This window comes from Molossus molossus, unplaced genomic scaffold, assembly GCF_014108415.1.
Source record: "Molossus molossus isolate mMolMol1 unplaced genomic scaffold, mMolMol1.p scaffold_m16_p_11, whole genome shotgun sequence".
NCBI lineage: Eukaryota > Metazoa > Chordata > Mammalia > Chiroptera > Molossidae > Molossus > Molossus molossus.
This window is the reverse complement of record NW_023425346.1, coordinates 38,940,383-38,959,621: the sequence shown is the minus strand read 5'-3', so window position 1 is coordinate 38,959,621 and position 19,239 is coordinate 38,940,383. Positions and strand designations below refer to the sequence as shown.

At 39.2% G+C, this 19,239-nt stretch overlaps 1 non-coding gene across 1 annotated transcript; it reads right to left on the bottom strand.

Annotated features, from left to right (window-relative positions):
• Positions 1–15,099: 15,099 nt before the first annotated feature.
• Positions 15,100–15,286, bottom strand: LOC118625955. The gene has a single exon (XR_004958799.1). It is a non-coding gene; the product is annotated as a U2 spliceosomal RNA (small nuclear RNA).
• Between the last annotated feature and the right edge of the window lie 3,953 nt (positions 15,287–19,239).

Genomic DNA, 19,239 nt, shown 5'->3' with positions numbered 1-19,239 from the left:
TTTTTTTGTTTCATTTTAAGGAATAAATCCAAACCAAGAGCTCTCTCACCCACTATACTACTTTTTCTATTTGGCAATCATATGAATCAAGAAAATTAAAATTACAGAAAGGCATGAATTTTTCCAGTGGCTTTCTCATCTTCATAGCAAGTGGGAGCCCACACATGAATGATGAGTAAGCTAGTTTCCAAGCCTACTTTCTTCAGGAGAAAGGCAAATTCTAGCTGCCACCTAACCAGCCACTGAGTTCACAGCAATAAACAACAAATAATTAGCACCCAGATGGTGAGAGAAGAAAGGGCACCCTAACAGGACAACTTCCTACCAGAATCTCTTCACATCACTGTATTCCACAGTGAGAACCCTTGAATGCCTCAGCTGCCTACAGATTATCTCTAGCAAACCTGGAAGATGTATTTGATATTTTGTTGTTACCTAAAACAACCAACTCTCCATATTTCTTTTTTATTATTCTTATTTTTAGTTATTTTAGAGAGAAAGGAAAGGGAGAAGGAGAAAGAGACAGACACATCGATGAGATAGAACATCAATTGGCCGCTTCCTGCATGCCCCCAATTGGAGATTTGGCCCACAACCTGGGCATATGTCCTGACTGGGAATCAAACCGACGACCTCTTGGTATGCTCAACCTCTATGCTCAACCACTGCACCACACCAGTCAGACTTTGCATATTTCAATTTATATATTGAGATGTCCCATCTTCTCCCTGTATCTATGTTGGCACTGGTTAATGTCATCCTCATAGGAAAAAATCCGTACTAGACACATGTTAAGTTTATTGTTCTCACAACTTCATGGTATTTCCTTTATAAAGCACTCAATTACACACACAAAAAAATACTAGCTATTATCCTCTTTGCCCCTCCCTGAGAACTCCTGTCCCTATCATGAGAACTATTGTGGAAAAACCTGCCTTTCTTAGAGCTGTGTATATTTAGTAGAAAAAGAGAAGTCATTGTGAAAAATAGAAGTAGTATTAGAGAGCTGACTTAATTATAAACTGGTTTCTTTACTACAGAACATCTCAGAGCCTTTAACAATTAATGTTTAAAGTTATTGTAAGAAGGTCTCAAGGGAGGACCCATTCATTCATAGTGAGTTGATACGTCCTCCTGATTGTTCTCTGCTAAAAATTATACACTTCACATTGTCATATTGCTAAAGTTACGCATCTCGTTACTGACTTTCATTAGGGTTTCGTTTGGGATGCAAGAATCCTCTTTTTAAAACCCAAATACTTTGGGAGAATAAGATTGAATAGTAATTCTTGATATGTTCATGTGATCTGGTTTGAGAAGTTTGCTTTTCCCCTAGCATCTAGTTGTGCTAAATTACATTCGTATTGATTTAGAAGAAAAGGAGGAATATGATTTTACAGCATTGTGCAACTGGATGGGTACATTTCTGAGGGTGGGGAGTAGCAGGAGGTGTGGATGACTGGGGATGTGAGGAGAAGTCTGTGCACAGTTCAGTTGGGGTTGGGTTACACTGAGTTGGATTGGAGTTTGTGGGGGAAGGGATAATCAAGTCAGTATAAAACCTAATGATGCCTATTTTACAAATAGGTATATTTTCACAAATACATCCATCTTTCTCTCACATGAGAAACATTCCTACTCTCAAAATTTTAATTAAATGTTGGTAGACCTGAATTCAAGTTTAACCATGTTTGGGTTAAATACAATAAAGGTGACCTCGCTTTCCACTTATTGAAACTATTTCTATAACAATGATTTTTCCAAGTTTCAAAACATAAACTTATAGTTGTACTTTTATTTTTTATTTATTTTTGGGTGTTTTTTTTTTTTTTAATCTTTATTGTTGTATGTATTACAGATGTTCCTCATTTTTCCCCCATTGACTCCCTTCTCCCCCCTCCTGCCCCCCTCCCACCTTTTCCCACACTATTGTCTGTGTCCATTGGTTATGCATATAAGTTCTTTGGTTTCTTTCTTCTCACCCCCCAACCCCTTTTCCTTTGAGGTTTGTCAGTCTAGCGATGAATTTGTACTTCTTAATCCTTTCACCTTTTTCACCCATTCCCCCAACCCCCCTACCATCTGGCAACCAACAAAATGTTCTCTGTATCTATGAGAATGTTTCTGTTCTGCCAGTTCATTTTGTTTGTAGATTCCATTGTTGATAGATATGTATTCATTGCCATTTTGTTTGTTCATATATTTTATCTTTTTCTTCAAAAAGACCCTTCATCATTTCATATAATAATGGTTCGGTGGTGATGAACTCCTTTAACTTTTTCTTGTCTGGGAAACTATATGGCCATCGATTCTAAATGACAGCTTTACAGGATAGAGTAATCTTGGTTGTAGGTTCTTGCTTTTCATCACTCTGAATATTTCTTGCCACTCCCTTCTGGCCTGCAAAGTTTCTTTTGAGAAATCAGCTGACAGCCTTATGGGAATTCCCTTGTAGGTAGCTAACTGCTTTTCTCTTGATGCTTTTAAGATTCTCTTTGTCTTGAACCTTTTGCATTTTGATGATGATGTGTCTTGGTGTGGGCCTCTTGGGGTTCATCTTGCTTGGGACTCTCTGTGCTTCCTAGACTTGTATGTCTGTTTCCTTCACCAAGTTAGGAAAGTCTTCTGCCATTATTGTTTCAAACAGGTTTTCGATTTCTTGTTCTCTCTCTTCTCCTTCCGGCACCCCCAAGATGCAAATGTTGGCATGCTTGAAGTTGCCCCAGTAGCTCCTTACACTATCCTCATTTTTTTGGATTCCTTTTTCTTTTTGCTGTTCTGATTGGGTGTTTTTTGCTTCCTTATATTCCAAATTAATGGTTTGCTTCTTGAATTTACGTACTCTACTATTGAATCTTTGTAAATTATTCTTTATTTCAGTTAAAGCCTCCTTCGTCTCTAACTATACATCCATCATTTCTGACTGGTCCTTTTTTATGCTCTTGAGGCCCTCACTAAGTTCACTGAGCATCCTTATAAGCAGTATTTTGAACTTAGCATCTGTTAGGTTGCTTATCTCCATTTCGCTTAGTTCTTTTCTTGGGGTTTTGTTCTGTTCTTTCATTTGGGACCTGTTTCTTTGTCTCCTCATTTTGGCTGCCTCCCTGTGTTTGTTTCTGTGTATTACTTAACGAGAGGTATGGGGCTCGCTGAGATCAGATGCTGCTTGTTTGAAAGAACTTAGGAAAAACCTGAGGCAGGATCTAAGACAGGCCAATCCTATGGTGAAGCAACTGGCAACAGCTTGGGTGGGCCTGAAAGTTGGGTGGGGCGTGGCGGGGCTACCAGTGTGAGCCAGGTTGCTGGAGTCCCAGGTATGGCAACTGTCTGCCGCTCCCGGGAAGGGCTCACCTAAGGAACAAAGGCCTCTGACAGCACGTTTGTCCCAGGAAAGCCCCCTCTCCAGCCCTCGCTCCAGTGCCAAACAGCTCAGTTCTTCCCTGTATGTCTCTGGCACCCCTTGAGCTGCCTCCCCTCCGAGCTTAGAGGGAGAGAGTCCGATAAGTCCGTGCGCCGGCCCTTTAGGGAGCTGCCTGGGGCTCCAGCCAGGTCAGCTTCCCTGAGCCTCAGTTCCCGCTGGTTTTTCCAGCCAGAAGTTATGGGGATTCTCTTCCTGGCACTGGAACCCTGAGCGGGCGTCTGGTGTGGGACGGGGACCCCTCAGTCCTCAGGAAGGACCTTCCCAGCCGAGGTGTCCTCCTGATTTTTATCCGCCTCACCTGGGTGTGGGACCAGCCCATCTGCCTTTGCCCCTCCTACCAGTCTCGATGCAGCTTCTTTAATTCTGTAGTTGTAGGACTTCCATTCAGCTCGATTTCAGGCGGTTTTGAATAATGGTTGTTCTGTAGTTTAGTTTTAACTTTGATGTGGTTGTGGGAGGACACGATATCGCGTTTACCTACGCCGCCATCTTGACCGGAAGTCCTATAGTTGTACTTTTAACATTTAACCTGTTGTAATATGTAATCTTCCTAGGGTTTTTCCACTCAAGGATTCATTTTTTCTAAAAAAAATTAACAAAGTCATCTTTCTATCTGTGGAAATTTAATTACTAGTCATAAAAATATGTCTATTTTGGAAGTTTATATTATTAATTTGGAGAGCTCAAGTTATTGCCAAATTTCAAATGACACTTAGCTCCAGAAGTATTTAGTATGTTGTCTAAAGAGAAACAAAATTATATAATGATACTCTGGCTTAAGTGAAAACAAACTAAACTAAAACTTCATTATAGGAAGCTATGATGTTTATCATCAGAGCTGGTTCTCTGAAAGGGCAGCCCTATCCCCCAAAAGAATAAAACACATGTTTCTTGATAGAAAAACTATTAACTATATTTTCCTGTTTTGTGTATTCTTCATGTTCTAGTATCTAGTATTTTGAAAACTGGGGAAAGACAGCCTGCCCTTCCCACAAGGCTAGTAAATTTGTAGAGATAACAAATGAATCTCCTAGAACCACAATTTTTTAGTATGACTTTTATATACAAACTAACCATTCCAGGGCTCATATACTCTCATACCTCCTTTACTGAGCTTTGATACTCCAGATCAATACTTCTCTGTGCTCATCATCTCAGGACCAGACTGTATAACTGGACAGAGCCTCTATGCCCCAGAACCTGCTGAAACTATTCCCACCAGCCAATCCTACGCTTGTTGACCTGCCTCACTCATTCCTTCCCAAGGAAACCACACTACAGGCTCCTGCTGTGCTTTTCTTCTGACCCCCTGCCTCCTGCTGTACCTGCCGCCTCTCCGTGTGCCCTGCATGGTGTGGTATACCCTCTCTTCTTGTAACAAACTGTACTTCCAATGACAATCATCTTCTCAACAACTGGTCTCCTTATACCTGAAAAATAATAAAGCCTACATTTTAAAACAAAAACTTTAAATTCATGCCAGTGGGTGAACACATGATGTTGTTTAATTTCCAATTCAGAATGCCTAGAAATAACAGAGGGTGAGATCTGTATCTATAGATGTTGGTTGAATCATTCACTTTGTACAAGTAACTCTTACTGTCATGAAAAATTAGAAGGTATAAAAATTTGGATCCCCAACCTGTTCAGCTCTCACTGCCTCTCAGATCTCAGCTTCAATGTCCTTATTTGTGAAGAAAGAAATGTGACCTTGATATACTCTCTATAAATCCTTCCAAATATTCGGTATAATGTCTCAGTGTTTCCGCTAATATATTTTTGTTAACAAAATATCCTTAGTTAGTATAACTTCACCTATCTAAACATCATGGTAATATTATTTTGTCTATGGTTAATTTTGCCACCAAACATGAGTTCCCCATGGTAGGTACGTGTTTTATTAACTCTTCTGTTTCTGAAGCCTATCATGGTATGTATCCAACAGAAGAAGCTCAGCAACCACAGCAAACACAATAATTGACTGAATTTAAGTATATACAATATATAGGGGGTGGAAATAGGTGGATATAGAAACAGAATAAAGAAAACCAGTATTTTAACTGTAGCCTTGAATAAGAAAACTCTACATTGAGACATTTAGTCCAAACATTTATGCTAATAAATAAATTGGATATTTATAAAATGAAAGAATCAGTCACTAGAAAATAGTCTCAATAACTGGTAAAAAAAAACAAATCAAATGAAATCTTTTTAGGGAATTTCATTTCAAAGTTCTTTAAGTGTGTGTTTTTTTTTTTAATGACTGGTTATTGGTTTAAAGTATTATTTCAGAGAATGATTTAACTTTTATCCACTAAAAAGCAACAATGGGCATTTTTAATTTTATAGAAAAGTGGAAAAAAATTAATCTTCAGCCATGCCAAAAAGGCAAACAAAAAGAGCAGCTTTTAATTAAATCTAAGGGCTAGAAGTCTTGGTACCATTTTTTCATTTTCCTCTTCATTGCTCTCTCATGTTGCATTGTAACTGCTCCTCATCTGATTTACATTTTTCTCTCTTCAGAAAGAAGAATATTGAAAGTCACAATAGTATACATTTTAAAAGAAAATTTTAATTACTAATTCATAAGAAGTAATATTCATGTGCTATGTTACACGATCTAAATTAAAACACTAAGTTCAATTTGCTCTGGGGGAATGTTAATACCAGGTAATATAGGCAAAGGAATATGTGGATGTTTTCCATGTCCTGTAAGAGAAAATTCTGAGCTTCAGTAGGTGAGTACATTTCAGCATCGGACTTAAGGGGCCCTTTGCGACCCTTATTTTGGTAAGCCTTGTAATCTAGAAATGAGACCTAAGTAATTGAATTCATTCTCAGATTGTTCCTGATCCTCGACACCAAAAAAGGTCTGGAGAGTGCTTTCAAACCTCTTTTTCTTGGAGAAATTCTACCACTGGTTTATCATTAAGAATTTAAGCATACAAATTAAACAGAGACTAGAAAAATAAAAAGGTTAAAACTGAGTCTGGATTATGCTAGTATCACCCCTTTGTGTAACTGCTTTGATATCGGAGTCCTCTGGTCACTGGGCTCCACTTAGCAATTTTAACAAGGATGGAAATTATTGAAACGAAGAGATCAATGGCCAGCTCAGCTTTATCAGCATGTCATGAAAATTAGAAATTCTCTGATGAGTATTCCTAAGAAGTACACCTCAGCTTGTATAGAATAAACCCACAAAAAATATTTACATTTATACGTAAGTAAAGTGAAGAATTAAGACTTTACAAGTGCATTATTCTTTCCTTGGCCTAACCCACCTAAAGTCTTACACAGAATGAACTTTTAGTACATATTTTATTATTCTAATTCAATATAGAAAAATCTGTGTGCATGATATACCAATAGGCTAAAAAAAAAAAAAACAAAAAAAAAAAACAAGAAAATTATATAATCTCTTCAATATATGCTTAAAATTTCTTTAAAAAATACATTCCTTATTTTGTTTAAATGAAACTGCATATGGCATGGTTTCCTTATAATATAACTTAAAATATCTGTTCTAAAGCAAAAATTGTCATCATGTTCAATGCAAAATTTCTAGAAGTATTTCTTCCTTAAACTAAATTTTCTTAAACTGAACTAGCTTGGGGTGATCAAACAAAAATAGGTCATATTTAAAGTAATAAATCCATTTCTGCTTCATCCCATGCAGTAATGCTTCACTTCATCCCCCATCTAAAGTCCCCCATACTTCTCCTATCTGTGGGTATGGCATGTGTTTTGACTTTGGTGATTATCAAGGTCTACCCACCTGTTGGTTGCACCCACTGTCGACCAGTCAGTCATGTATGGACCAGCCCCATTCTACTTCTGTGCCTCCTGGACTTGCACCCACAGGCCACTCTCAGTAGGCATGGACGTCTCCTCAGTGTTTCTGCCTTTGATGCTGGGGGTCCTGTTGCCCATGGCAACTCATGATGATGCCAGATTCACCATCACTGACCAGTGCTGGTTTCACCATTTCCAAGCTGGTACTGCTGCTGCCTCAGGTCACAGAGCACCAGCACTGTGCAGGCAGAAGTTGCAAGAATGTCTCCTGCAACCTTTAACCACACTACTGCATTATTCATACTACCTTGAGTGTACATTCAGCACATCATAGATTTGTGAGGAAATTATTTTTACTAGTGATCAAATCTCTGTAGAATTAATGAAAAATGGAAAGAAAAACAAAAATAAGTTTTTTTGTTGTTTGTTTGTTTTACCTAATAAAGATACTCAATGGAATTATAAATTGATGCATCTCTTTTCCCAAATATATTTGAAGAATCACAACATTTGTTTTTTTTAAACCAGTAATTCCACTTTGGAGAATTACTCCTGAAGAAATAATGCAATACATGGGAAAGGTTGTATAATGAGGAGGCTTGTGACAATATTTTTTATTATTGTCAAAAGTAAAAACAAACTAAATGCTCAAAAACAGGAGAATGGTTATGTTAACTCTGACTGAATAATTAAGTTAATTATAGCATGGGCATTTAATAGAAAGATAAATATAGAAAATGCACATATATGACTGAAGAAAATAAATAAAAGTGTGTCTCTATTATTCTCCACATGAATATATGAAAAGTATATTTATTATAATAATAGGATTGTAGGAATAATTTTTTCCTCTATTCTTAGATTTGTGAAAATTGCTATTTTACTTTGTAAACTCTGATTTATTTTTATTTTTTTGGAGTTTTTTTTTTTTATGAATTATTTATTTATTTTTTTGTTACAGATATTTTACCTTTTTACCCCATTGGCACCCCCCACCCTACCCCACCTCCGCCCGGTCCCCGGCTTAGCTGTCCATGTCCATTGGTCATGCATACATGCATATAAGTTCTGTGGTTTATCTCTTCCCACCCCCCACCCCCCACCCCCTCTTCTGAGGGATGTCAGTCTGTGCCGTACTTCCATGTTTCTGGATCTACTGTATTCCTCAGACTGTTATGTCCATTATATTCCGTATATAAGTGAGATCATGTGGTATTTGTCTTTTTCTGCTTGGCTTCTTTCACTTAGGATAATACTTTACAGGTCCCTCCATGTTGTCTCAAAGGATAAGAGATCTTTCTTTCTTACCGCTGCATAGTACTCCATTGTGTATATGTACCACAGCTTTTTTATCCATTCGTCTACTGGTGGACACTTGGGCTGTTTCCAGATCTTAGCTATTGTAAATAGTGCTGCTATAAACATGGGGGTACATATATTCTTCCTGATTAGTGTTTCAGGCTTCTTAGGGTATATTCCCAGCAGTGGGATCAAATGGAAGATCAATTTTTAATTATTTGAGGTAGCACCATATTGTTTTCCATAGCGGCTGCACCAGTCTGCATTCCCACCAGCAGTGTATTAGAGTCCCCTTTTCTCCACACCCTCGCCAACACTTGTTGTTTGATGATTTGTTGATGGCGGCCATTCTGACAGGTGTGAGGTGATACCTCATTGTTGTTTTAATTTGCATCTCTCTGATGATTAGTGAGGTTGAGCATTTCTTCATATGTCTTTTGGCCATTTGTATGTCCTGTTTGGAGAGGTGTCTATTTAGTTCCTCTGCCCATTTTTTAATTGGGTTCTTTGTCTTCCTTTTGTTGAGTTTTATGAGCACTCTATACCTATTGGAAATTAACCCCTTATCTGATACATCATTGGCAATGATGTTCTCCCATACAGTGGGTTGCCTTTCCATTTTGGTGGTTGTTTCTTTTGCTGTGCAGAAGCTTTTTAGTTTGATGTAGTCCCATGTGTTCATTTTCTCCTTTATTTCTGTTGCCTTAGGTGATGTATCAGTGAAAATTCTGCTTCGTATGATGTCCGAAATTTTGTTGCCTACATTTTCTTCTAGAATTTTTATGGATTCACAGGTCACATTTAAGTCTTTTATCCATTTTGAGTTTATTTTTGTGTATGGTGTAAGTTGATGGTCTAGTTTCATTTTTTGGCATGTAGCTGTCCAATTTTCCCAACACCATTTATTAAAGAGGCTGTCTTTACTCCACTGTATGCTCTTGCCACCTTTGTCAAATATTAATTGAGCGTATTGCCTTGGGTCCATTTCTGGGTTTTCAGTTCTGTTCCACTGGTCTATATGCCTGTTCTTGTGCCAGTACCAGGCTGTTTTGGTTACAGTCGCTTTGTAGTATAACCTGATATCTGGTATTGTGATCCCACCTACTTTGTTTTTTTTTTTTCAAGATTGCTGTGGCTATTCGGGGTCTTTTTTGGTTCCATATGAACTTTTGAAGTATTTGTTCTAGTTCTATGAAATATGTCGTTGGTATTTTAATGGGGATTGCATTGAATCTATAGATTGCTTTAGGTAGTATGGACATTTTAATGATGTTAATTCTTCCAATCCATGAACAGGGTATGTGCTTCCACTTTTTTATATCTTCCTCTATTTCTTTTTTCAATGACCTGTAGTTTTCTGCAAATAGGTCCTTTACTTCTTTGGTTAAGGTTATTCCTAGGTATCGTAATTTTTTTGGCACAATGGTAAATGGGATTGTTTTTTCAGTTTCTCTTTCTGTGAATTCATCATTGGTGTACAAGAATGCCGTCGATTTCTTGATGTTAATTTTTTATCCTGCTACTTTGCCAAATTCATTTATTAAGTCTAGTAGATTTTTGATGGAGTCTTTAGGGTTTTCTATGTATAATATCATGTCATCTGCAAATAATGACAGTTTCACTTCCTCCTTTCCAATTTGGATCCCTTTTATTTTTTCTTAATGTGTGATTGCTGTGGCTAAGACTTCCAGTACAATGTTAAATAACAGTGGCGAAAGTGGACATCCCTGTCTTGTTCCTGTTCTTAATGGAAATGTTTTTAGTTTCTGTCCATTGAGTATGATGTTGGCTGTAGGTCTTTCATATATGGCCTTTATTATGTCGAGATATGATCCCTCTATTCCTACATTGCTGAGCGTTTTTATCAGAAATGAATGCTGGATTTTGTCGAATGCTTTTTCAGCATCTATTGATATGATCATGTGGTTTTTATTCTTCATTTTGTTTATGTGGTGTATCACATTTATTGATTTGCGAATATTGTACCAGCCTTGCATCCCTGGGATGAATCCCACTTGGTCATGGTGAATACTTTTTTTGATGTGTTGCTGGATCCGATTTGCTAGTATTTTGTTTAGGATTTTGGCGTCTATGTTCATGAGGGATATTGGCCTGTAGTTTTCTTTCTTCGTAGTGTCTTTTTCTGGTTTTGGAATTAGAATTATGCTGGCCTCATAGAACGTGTTTAGAAGTCTTCCTTCTTCTTGAATTTTTTGAAATAGTTTGAGGAGAATGGGTGTTAGTTCTTTTTTGAATGTTCGGTAAAACTCCCCCGTGAAGCCATCTGGGCCTGGGCTTTTGTTTGCTGGGAGAGTCTTGATTACCTCTTCAATTTCCTTAGTTGTTATTGGTCTGTTCAAGTTTTCTATCTCTTCCGGGAATAGTTTTGGGAGACTGTGTGTTTTTAGAAATTTGTCCATTTCTCTTAGATTGTCGAATTTGTTGCCATATAGTTGTTCATAGTAGTTGTTAATGATCTTTTGTATTTCCGTGGTGTTGGTTGTTACTTCTCCTCTTTCATTTCTGATTTTGTGTATTTGGGTTCTCTCTCTTTGTTTCTTGGAGAGTCGAGCTAAGGGTCCATCAATCTTGTTTATCTTTTCGAAAAACCATCTTTTTGTTTCATTGATCCTTTGAATTGTTTTTTTGGTCTCTATGTCATTTATTTCTGCTCTGATCTTTACTATTTCCTTCCTTGTACTTGCTCTGGGGTTTTCTTTTTGTTTGCTTTCCAATTCTTTATGTTGTGAGGTTAGACAGTCAATTAGAAATTTTTCTTGTTTTCTGAGGTAGGCCTGTAGTGCTATGAACTTCCCTCTCAGAACTGCATTCGCTGCATCCCATAGATTTTGTGTTGTTGTGTGTTCATTTTCATTGGTTTCCAGAAAGTTTTTAATTTCTTCCGTGATCTCCTCGGTGACCCATTCATTGTTTAATAACATGCTATTTAGCCTCCATGTGTTGAAATGTCTTTGCATGTTCTTGTTGCAATTGATCTCTAGTTTCATGCCATTGTGATCTGAGAAGATGCTTGATATGATTTCAATCTTCTTGAACTTATAGAGATTTAGTTTGTGTCCTATCATGTGGTCTATCTTTGAGAATGTCCCATGTACACTTGAGAAGAATGTGTATTCTGTAGTTTTGGGGTGTAATTCTCTGTAGATATCTATTAAATCCATTTGGTCTAGTGCTTCATTTAGAGTCTCTGTTTCCTTGCTAACTTTTTGCCTAGAGGATCTATCCAGTGCTGTAATCGGAGTGTTGAAGTCCCCTGCTATGATTGTATTGTTGTCGATTTCTCCTTGGAAGTCCTCCAGAAGATTTTTAATATATTTTGGTGCTTCTATATTGGGTGCATATATGTTTATCAAGGTTATATCTTCCTGTTGGATAGATCCTTTCAATATTATGTAGTGGCCGTCTTTGTCTCTAGTTATGGTCTTCATTTTGAAATCTATTTTATCAGATATGAGAATTGCTACCCCAGCTTTTTTTTTTTTTTGCTGTCCATTTGCTTGGAAAATTTTTTCCCATCCTTTCACTTTCAACCTATGTGAGTCTTTTGTTGAGAGGTGGGTCTCTTATAAACAACATATAGATGAGTCATGCTTTCTTATCCAATCAGCTACTCTGTGTCTTTTTATGGGAGCATTCAATCCATTTACGTTTAAGGTGATTATTGATATGTACTTATTTATTGCCATTTTTGTTTAGTGTGGTTCTATTTTTCTTCCCATTTCTACTGCTAATTACAGCAGTCCTTTTAACATTTCTTGCAGTGCTGGTTTGGTGCTAATGTATTCCCTTAGCCTTTTTTTGTCTGGGGAGCTCTTTATTTGATCTTCTATTTTGAATGATAGCCTTGCTGGGTAGAGTAGTCTTGGATTCAGATTCTTGTTTTTCATGACTTTGATTACTTCATGCCATTCTCTTCTGGCCTGTAATGTTTCTTGTGAGAAGTCAGCTGAGAGCCTTATGGGGTTCCCTTTGTAGGTAACCTGTTGCTTATCTCTTGCTGCTTTTAGGATTCTCTCATTGTCTTTAATTTGTGGCATTTTAATTACTATGTGTCTTGGTGTGGGCCTGTTTGGGTTCTTCTTACTTGGGACTCTCCATGCTTCTTGAACTGGAATGCCTTTTTCCTTCACCAAATTAGGGAAGTTTTCTCTCACTATTTTTTTGAATATATTCTCTATCCCTTGCTCATTTTCTTCTTCTTCAGGGACTCCTATGATGCGAATATTATTACGTTTCCAGTTGTCCCATAGTTCTCTTAAGCTGTCTTCCTGTTTTTTTAATCGTTTTTTCCTTTTGTTTTTCTGATTGGTTGATTTTTTCTACCCTGTCTTCTAATTCACTGATCCAGTCCTCAGATTCCTCTACTCTGCTTTTTAAACCTTCCAATGTGTTTTTCATTTCTGATATGTCATTTTTTATCTCTTCTTGTTGCTTTTTAATTTCCAATTGGCTTATTTTCTGTGTCTCTATGTCCTTACTCATGCTGTTCAGCTTCCTCAAGATCATGGCTCTGAATTCTAGCTCTGTTAACATGCCTAATTGCTCCACATTGATCTCATCTTCGGTGGAGGTCTCTTGCTCTTTCATTTGGCTTCTGTTTCTGTGTTTCACCATTTTGGCTATCACTGTGGGCTTTGGAGCCTGTCAAGTTTTCCCTGTGGGTGTTGGTGTTCTGCTGTTTGTGGCTCCCTCTCCTGTGTTTAGATGAGCGAGGGAGGACCCACGTTGAACACCACTGTCAAGTCTTACTTTCCTGGTTAAAGTTGCCAGCCCAGGAAAGGTACTGTTATCCTCTAGCTTTTTGCCTGGAGGCTAGCAGTCTAGGTTACTTGATGAGTTTTGGGTTTTCAGTTGATTGAAAAGCTCCCTCAGGTGCTCAGCACAAGGGGCTTTCATGAGGGTGGGGCAGATGCTGGTCGTTAGTGAGCCTCAATTAGCACTTCAATGGCCCACAGGGTGGGGTTGGATCTCCGTGGGAGGGGCTGCTGCCTCTCTCAGAGCCCTGGGAAGGAGCAATGTGGCCAACGTCCTGAATGGCTGCACTCAGCCAAAGCTCTGAGAGCCCTCCAGATCCTGAGTGTCCTGACACAGCTCCAGTCCAGTCTGCCCTCCCTCTGCCGGAGCCCAAGGTGAGTGGCTGTGGCTGTTTCAGCCTCTGTCCCGGCTGCGCTGTGGAGCCGCCTGGGAGTGTAACCCGAGGGCGCTGCTCCCAGCTAAGGCCACTGCCGAGCTGCCGACCGAGGGCTCCCAGCCCCGTCTCGCGCCTTCGCAAGGCTACCGGGATGGAGTTAGTGTCCCTCATTATATGGTCCTCCAGGCTGCTTTTCTGTTGCTTTTTCCCGTCGATATGTCTGTGTTATAGTTGTAATTCCAGTTTGGTTCTGGGAGACGGTCTGTGTAGCTTCCGTTCACTCCGCCGCCATTTTTTCCTCTAAACTCTGATTTAAAAATAAGGTGAAGGATAAATTAATAAATGATTACTTATGATCTTTCTAATTTCTTTTATTTTTAAACAGTTGATAGAATATTATATTAGTTTCAGTTGTAAACCTTGTGATTAGACATTTATATGACTTAGAAAGTGATCACCTCAAATCTAGCCCCTGTCTGATAACATACAAAGTTATTTCAATATTACTGATTATTACCTGTGCTATACTTTATTTACATTTCAATTTGTAGTTCTTAATTCCTTCACCTTATTCACCTTTTCTGCAACCTCCAACCCCCAATCTGGCAACCATCGAAATGTTCTCTGTATCTATGAGTCTGTTTCTGTTCTGCTTGTTCGTTTGTTTTTAGATTCCACCTATAAAAGAAATTATCTGGCATTTGTCTTTCTCTGTCCGACTTATTTCACTCAGCATACTACTTTCTAGGTCCATATGTGTTGTTGATCATAGCAAGATTTCTTTTCTTATTTTTATGGCTCAGTCATATTTCATTGTATATATGCACTGATTCTTCTTTATCCATTTATCTATTGATGGACACTTAGGTTGCTTCCATATCTTGGCTATTGTAATAATTTTGCAACAAACATATGGATGTGTATGTCTTCTTGATTTAGTGTTTTGAGTTTCTTCAGATAAATATCCAGAAGTGAAATTGCTGAGTCCTTCTTTGTCTTTTGTTATAGTCTGTGTTTTAGTCTATTTTGTCTAGTATAAGTATTGCTACCCTAGCTTTTTTGTTTTCATTTTCATGAACATTTCATTCCTTTACTTTCAGTCTTGTGTGTATCTTTCAATCTGAAGTGAATCTCTTATAGACAGAATATATAAGGGTCTTGTTTTTCTGTTTTGTTTTTAATTTTTTTTTCTATCACTATTTATCCCCCCATAACCTCTTCCACCTCCACACACCCCCATCTTCCCACAATCACCATGCTTGTCTGTAATAGAGTCTGGTTTTGTTACATTTGGCCACTGTATGCGTTTGAGTGGAGCACTCAATCCATTATTTATTGCCATTTTAACAATACTTTCTTTTTCTCCTCCTCCTCCTCTTTCCCTTTCTTCCTCCTCCCCCTTTTCCCCTTTTCCTCCTCCTCCTCCTCTTCCTTCTTTTTCATTCCTGAAAGCACTGCAATACCAGATCAATGTACAGAGTGGATGGCGCAAGCTTCTATTTCATCTCCCTGTTCCAAAAACACATTTAATATAATGTCCTCAGATAAAGGACCTATCAGATATTAAACTGATAAGACAGATACTGCAGTTGATCTTAGCCAAAATGCTGGGAAGCATTTTTCTTCTCTTTGAAGAAGACCCTTTAACATTTCATGTAATACTTGTTTGGTAGCAATGAACTTCTTTAGCTTTGTCATATCTGGGAAGCACTTCATCTGTCCTTTGAGTCTAAATTATAGCTCTGCTGGGTAGAGTAATCTTGGTTGTAGGTCCCTGCTTTTTATCAATTTGAATATTTCTTACCAAACCCTTCTGATAGACAAAGTTTCTGTTGAGAAATCAGCTGACAATCTTATGGAGCTCCCTTGTACGTAACTAACTGTCTTTCTCTTGATGCTTTAAAGATTTTTCTCCTTGTCTTTAACCTTTGACATTTTAATTATGATGTGTCTTTGGGTGGACCTCTTTGCATTCGTCTTGTTTGGGACTCTGCGTTTCCTGGACTTATTAGTCTGTTTCCTTCACCAGGTTAGGGAAGTTTTCTGTCATTATTTTTTCAAATAGGTTTTCAATTTTGTGCTCTCTGTCTTCTTCTGGCACCCCCATAATGCAAATATTGGTATGCTTAATGTTGTCCCAGAGGCTCCTTAATCTATCCTAATTATTTTGAATTCTCTTTTTCTTTTTGCTGTTCTGATAAAGTGTTCTCTGCTTTCTTCTCTTCCAAATTGCTGATTTGATCTTCTGCTTTATCTGCTCTACTGTTGATTCCCTATAATGTATTCTTCTGTCAGGTAGTGTATTCTTTATTTCTGCCTGGTTCTACTTTATGTTTCCTATCTCCATTTTTATGTTTCACATCTCTTTATTGAAGGTCTTACTAAGATCATCTACTCTTTCCCTAAGTTCATTGAGCATCCTTATGACCAGTGTTTTGAACTCTGCATCTAGTAGATTGTTTCTTTCCATTTTATTTAGTTCTCTTCTGTAGTTGTGTTCTGTTCTTTCATTTGGGACATACATCTTTGTCTCCTCATTTTGGCTGCCTCCCTCTATTTGTTTCTATGTATTACGTATGGCTGCTATATCTCCCAGTCTTGGTAGAGTGGCCTTATATAATAGGTGTGCTACAAGTCCCAGTGGCACAGCCTCCCCAGTCACCCAAGCTGAGCACCTCAAGTATGCCCCACACCTCTTGTAGGCTGTGTGCACACTCATGTTGCAGTTGAGCCTTGATTGCTTTGGCTTGGGATTTATCTCCAAGCCAACCAGCTTGGAGGACTGGCCATGACCATGTTTGTGCATCTGATGTACAGGGTCTGACCCCATGGAGCAGAACTAACTTCAGTGGGGCTCAGGTACTCGCTGAATCTACCCCTTGAGTGTGTTGCATGTACAGGTGGTTGGGTCTGAAGCTGTTCACTGGGTGTGCTGGCTCTGGGGCCTCCTGGGAGCTGCAGATCAAAATTTTCCATAACCTGTGCCCTTCCCAGGACAACCCAGTATGAACTATAAAGCGCTCTATAGATGGCTGCTAACTGTGCTGGGCTTAAAGATGTTCAGGAGAGGCCAAGCTGAAAACCAACACTGGCTGCCACTAGTGCCAGGCCTGGGGCCACTTAGTGAGAGGTACAGGCTTGCTGAGACCAGATGCTGCTTATTTGAGAGATTTTAGGAAAAGTCTATCCACAGCATGAGCCAAGACAGGCCATTCATATGGAAAAGCCACTGGGAATGGCTTGAGTGGGCCCAAAAGTTGAGTAGGGCAGGGTCTCAAGGAATCACCAGGGTGGGGTGAGCAGTGTTAGCCAGGTTGATGAAGATTCAGATATGGCACCCACCTGCTGGCTCTGGGGAGTGGGGTGGGCTCAGCAAAGGAACAATGGCCTCTGCCAACACTTATATCTTGGAGAAAGCTGCCTCTCCAGCTCTCATTCTGATACCAGACAATTTAGGTGTTCCCTGTATTTCTCTGGAGCCTTTTGAGCTGCTGCTCCTGTGCTGGAGCTCAGAATGAGACAGATGGAGTAAGTCTGTGCATGGGCCCTTGAAGAGGAATGCCTGGGCTCCAGAGCCTCCGTCTCACTCAGCCACACTTCCCACTGGTTTTCCCAGCCAGAAGTTATGGGGACTTCTCTTCTCCCCACCCCTGGGCTAGGGGGTCTGGTGTGGGACTGGAACTTCTGGCTCCTGATGGGGGCTTCCACAGCCAAGATATGCCTCCCAATTTTTACCACCACACGTGGGTGTGGGACCAGCCCTTCTACACCTCTGCCCCTCCTACCAGTTTTTTTTTTTTTGTCTTTTCTTTATGTCCTTGTTATAAGACTTCTGTTCAGCTATATTTCAGGCAGTTCTGAATGATGGATGTTCTGTAGTTAGTTGTAGTTTTGATGTGGTTTGGGAGGTTTCAAGTACCATATTTACCTATGCTGCCTTCTTGACCGGAAACACATGATCTTTTTTATTGTAATTATTTTTATGAATTTGTTTTTGTTACAATGTTTCTCCTTTTCCCCCCCATTGACACCTTCCTCGCCATCCATGTTGTTTTTTTGTTTGTTTGTTTGTTTTTTTCCTAATTAAAGAAATTGTATAAGTTCCCACTAAGGTTAGCCTTGTCATAAAAAGTTCTAATTGTTCCTAAGGTAGCATCACTGAAGTCTGGCTGAGTGTCTTTCAAGGATCCTGCTCAATTTCTTGACTTTTGCCATTGTATCTCAGTACACAAGATTGGCCAGGGCTATTGGTCAGTCAGGAGTAGATGAGGGCAGGGCAGCCCAGCAGCTACGGCACAGGGACGGCCAGTTCTATATCACACATATTGTCACTTCTAAACAGTAGCTGGCAGGCGAGCTTTATAAGCATGTGTAAGGTGCTTGTGAGGGGCTCCCTGAATCCATGGAAATAATTTGAAAGGCTGGGAGTGTGGAGGAAGACCTGGATTCTTGACTTTTGCCATTGTATCTCAGTACACAAGATTGGCCAGGGCTATTGGTCCTCTATAGCCTTTGCTTGGTATTTCTGAATCTCAGCTGGAAGGGAATGGTCACTACATTTTCGAGTCACCTTTTAAGCTTCTGAGAAAAGTCAGCTAGAAATACTGTTGTAAACCGTATTAGGGAGCTGTCGGAGATATTGAAATTACGCCATACCAGAGGAAGGAAGAGCGGAACTATAATGTAATGTTTCAAATGACATTAAGATGATGTCAAGAGGTGATTTGTGGCTTTTGCTTCAGAGCAGCTTTAGCTGAGCCCCAGGAGCTGACAACTGAGAGACAGGTGTCAGATTCATGGGCGGGAAGCACCAGCTCCATAGTCATGGGAGGTAAATGCGGAAAGCAATGCCAGGGCCCACAGACCCCGTTCCTGGGGTACTTTGTTCAAACATGCACAGAACCCGGAGTGCCTGCGTGGACAATGCTGAGCATACACCAGTAACTGTGTCCAAGAGCTGACACCTTGGACAAGATGAAAATCAGATCTCTGCAGAGTGTGGATTGCTCCAGGTTTAACGATTACTCTGAAGAATAAGAAGACCATCAAAACCTGAAATGACTTCTCTGTTATCTAAATGTTCTCACCTCCTTCAAGGTTCAGCTATTACTTTAGCTTTGTGTTTTGGGGGAAAGTCATTTGGTCTTTCTGGGACTCGATTTCCTCACCCTCTAATGGAGATATAAGACTAAAACATTTCTGAGATTGTGTCCAATTCTGAAATTCTCTGAGTCTCAATTTCAAAAACTTTACCAAACATTGCAGGTCACACTATTAACACCTGTCTAGGGCTCTCAAAGCACTTACTGCCAGCAACTTGCAACTTACCATGAGGCTGATTTTTGAAATATTTGAATGTTTCACTAGATTCTTTCTCCAAAAAACTGATCAGAAACTCATTATCAGGCTCAAGTGTTTTATTTGTCCAGAGGATGTAATAGTACATGTGAAATAAATACTAATTGGGGAAATGAATAAATAAAATGTTACATTCTCTTGCATTCACACACCCTAACTATTTAAAGATCAAGAAGGAGAAATTCCTTCTGAATAGCTTGCTCCTCCTTTGTCT